Source organism: Sorghum bicolor, chromosome 2 (assembly GCF_000003195.3).
Source record: "Sorghum bicolor cultivar BTx623 chromosome 2, Sorghum_bicolor_NCBIv3, whole genome shotgun sequence".
Classification (NCBI taxonomy): Eukaryota; Viridiplantae; Streptophyta; class Magnoliopsida; order Poales; family Poaceae; genus Sorghum; species Sorghum bicolor.
The window spans coordinates 38,261,418-38,265,738 of NC_012871.2; positions in this window are offsets into that span (position 1 = coordinate 38,261,418).

Here is a 4,321-nt window from a genome sequence, read left to right on the forward strand (position 1 = left end):
GATCCATCGGTAGATAGATACAATCTGAAGGCTTTCCCTTGTTGAGGTGGAACTAGAACTGGAGGATTTACTAGATACTTCTTGATTTCATCCAGGGCCAACTGCTGTTCTTCTCCCCAAATAAACTCTTGATCGGCTTTCAATTTAAGAAGAGGACTGAAAGCACGAATCCTACCAGACAAATTCGATATAAATCTCCTGATAAAATTTACCTTGCCGATCAAGGATTGGAGCTCGGTTTTGTTGGTAGGGGCCACTATTTTATTGATGGCATCAATAGATCTTCGACTAATTTCAATACCCCTCTGATGTACCACGAAACCAAGAAACTGCCCTGCCGATACACCAAATGCACACTTGTTGGGATTCATCTTCAATCCATGCTTTCTTGTGCACTCTAACACTTTTTGTAAATCGGCAAGATGCTTTGAGAAATCTCCAGACTTAACCACCACATCATCAATATAAATCTCCACGAGCTTGCCGATGAACTCATGAAATATAAAATTCATAGCCCTTTGATAAGTAGCACCAGCATTCTTTAACCCAAAAGTCATGACTATCCATTCAAATAACCCAACATGACCAGGACACCTGAATGCGGTTTTTGGAATATCCTCCTCCGCCATGAATATTTGATTGTAACCTGCATTACCATCCATGAAGCTGATGATCCGATGGCCAGCCGCAGCATCAACCAGTAGATCGGCGACAGGCATTGGGTATCCATCCATCGGTGTAGCTTTATTGAGATTCCTGAAATCAATGCACACCCGAAGCTTCCCGTTCTTCTTGTAAACCGGAACAACATTGGAAATCCATTCGACATACCGACACTGCCAAATAAACTTAGCTTCAATAAGTTTAGTGATTTTGGCCTTAATATCAGGTAGAATGTTAGGATTACATCGGCGGGCTGGTTGCTGATGTGGCCGAAATCCAGACTTGATGGGTAACCGATGTTCGACAATTGATCGGTCTAAACCAGGCATCTCTGTATAATCCCAAGCAAAGCAATCTTTATATTCCTTTAACAAACTAATCAATTGTCGCTTACACTCAGGATCTAATTTAGCACTAATAAAAGTAGGCCTAGGCTTATCACCACTACCTATATCTACTTCTACCAAATCATCGGCCGATGTGAATCCCTGGCCTAATTTTCCATCATCGGCGAATCTATCCATTAAAAACCGTCGTCAGAACCGACTGCTTGGATCGGTGGAATCTCATAATCGGCAACTTTGAGAAAATCTTTCTCCCAAACTTCTCCTGAAATGCACCTGGTCCTTTCGTAAGTATCCGCTTCTGCCGATGCGATAACATAAGAAGAATCTCCTGGGACGATCTCAATCTTGTCACCTACCCACTGAACCAAGCACTGATGCATTGTAGATGGGACACAACAATTGGCATGAATCCAATCTCTCCCCAATAATAAATTGTAGGCACCTTTTCCGCTGATCACGAAAAAAGTTGTCGGCAAGGTTTTGCTGCCGATGGTCAACTCTGCACATATCGCCCCCTTGACTGGAGACACGTTTCCTTCAAAGTCTTTGAGCATCATATCGGTCTTGGTCAAATCTTGATCCCCTTTCCCAAGCTTCCGATATACTGCATACGGCATAATATTAATAGCAGCTCCACCATCAACTAGGATCTTGGTCATTGGCTGCCCATCAACCCTTCCTTTGAGGAACAAAGCTTTAAGATGCTGCCTCTCGTCATCGGCAGGTTTCTCAAAGATAGCCGTCATCGGATCCAGAGCCAACTGAGCTATCTGATCAGAAAATTCCAACTCATCGTCACTAGCTGGTGCAAGAAACTCCATCGGCAACATGAAGACCATGTTGACGCCTGCCGATGGACCTTCCCTCTTAGTGTCTGACGGCTGCCGACTTCCAGAGTTCTCTCCCTTGTTTAGCTCCTCTTGCCTTTCTCGTTGCAATCTCCTTTTCTGTGTCTTGGTTAATCCTCGAGGGCACCATGGAGGAAGTGGCCTTTGCCTTGCCGTCGGGCGTCGGTTCTCCCTTGACTCCATGCGATGTGTGTTAGCATCCCTGCAAAATATGAATTCATCGGGAACCCGCGCATCAGCCATTCCTTCGAGCTCCTCTTGGTTCCTGGGAAAATACTGGACACGGTCACTAAGTCTGTTGTGCCCACTGAATCTGCCCCCCAGCCGGTCATGAACTGACACCCTTCCTCTGATCGGCCCATTAGCTCGCCGTTCATCATCATGATAACGCCGATCGTTCCTATCGTACCGATCATAACCGTTGCATTCAGGGCAGTCTCTGACAGTAGGAAGCTTGATATTTTCCTCCCAACAATGGATGAAGAATGGGCAATTCCAATGATCCCTGTGCCGATTCCACTCCTGTCGGCGTCTTTCTTCTTCCCATTGATAATCTTCCTGCTGGCGCCGATACCGATCTTCCCGTTGTTGCCATTTTTCTCGAGGCCTCCTATGAGTTATGACGATACCAGATCGAGGAAGCCTTCCTGAGCTAGTTCCTTCCTGGACCAAGCCCTTACTTCTTGTATCGGCAGTAGTAACTTGATGCTGAGGATCTACCGATGCACTCTTCTCAGCTGTCTCCGACGTTAAGACCTTAGCCTTCCCCTTAGCATCCAACATGTTTGTCGGGAAAGGATGTTGGTCTATCTTCATCGGCTTCTGGGCTTTGGAACTGTCAAACTTGATTCTCCCTGATTCTATAGCCGATTGCAGCTGCTGTCTGAATACTTTGCACTCGTTGGTGTCATGTGAAGTTGCATTATGCCACTTGCAATATCTCATCCTTTTCAACTCTTCTGCCGATGGGATCACGTGGTTAGGTGACAGTTTGATTTGACCTTCCTGAAGTAGAAAGTCAAATATCCTATCGGCCTTGGCGGTGTCAAAGGCAAACTTCTCTGGTTCCTTCTACCCAAAAGGACAAGACATCGGCTTCTTGTTTTTTACCCACTCTGCCAAACCGATTACTGGTTCCTCATCGGAATCTGAGCTTGTTGCTTCATCAACAAATGACACTTTCTTATTCCATGCCCTCTTAGGCTCGAAAGGCTTGATGTCTTGATCAAATATCCTCTGCACCAAATGACTTAAACTTTCGAACTCCTGAGAGGCATACTTATCCCTGATATGTGGCAACAAACCCTGGAAAGCCAAATCGGCTAGCTGCCGATCATCCAGAACCAGGCTATAGCATTTATTCTTGACCTCTCGTATCCTCTGCACAAATCCCTCAACCGACTCATCATTACGTTGCCTTAACTTGACCAAGTCGGTGATCTTCTTCTCATGAACCCCCGAGAAGAAGTATTTGTGAAATTGCTTCTCTAGATCAGCCCAAGTAATTACTGAGTTGGGAGGTAATGATATGAACCAAGTAAAGGCCGATCCAGACAATGATGATGAAAATAGACGAACCCTCAATTCGTCCCTGTTACCAGCCTCTCCACATTGAATAATGAACCTGTTGACATGCTCCATGGTTGACGTGTCGTCCTGTCCGGAAAACTTTGTAAAATCCGGTACCTTGTACCGATGTGGAAGCGGGATCAAATCATACGCTGGAGGATACGGTGTCCGATAAGAATAAGTGTTGACTTTGGGTTTTATCCCAAATTGTTCCCTCATTACTTCAGCAATCTTATCGGCCCAATACGCATCGGCATCTTGCCGATGAGGCGGCTGCGGATCTGGCACTTGGTGGCGAACCTCCACGTGTCTGTTCGGGACGTGACCTGCATGGAACATTGTATTGGTCACTTGTCCTCCAATCTGCGGACCACCAAACTGCTGTCCACCGATTGGCTGTCCTCCTAGTTGCTGTCCAAAATTTATTGGCTGGTTGGGAATCCCCTGACCTTGGAACCCGGGATATACCTGCCCTTGCTGGAACCCTGTAGTCTGATAACCCTGCTGGGGCGATTGTGGAAAGGCTTGCTGTCCAAGCCATCCATTATTAGCGTTCATCGGCATAGGTGCTGCCGATGATTGGTAATTGGGTACCGTCGTTGAATTGACATACCCCGACTGGGCCATAGGCCTCTGTTGCATGAGCATTGACTCTGCCGATGCGTTGGGCATCTGAAACATTGAATCTTGAGGATTCCCAGTGTGAGGCCTTGCAGTAGTAGTTGTGGTATACCGAGGACTCTGGTTCACCGGCGCATTGGGAGGTGCCGATGTCATAGGAGTTTTGCCCCTCATGTCAGTTATTTGTGATGTTCCCGGCGTCAACTCTGGAGGCATACCATAACCCCACCAGTTGGGAGGAAGAGTCAACCCTGACATTGCCGATGCCAACAT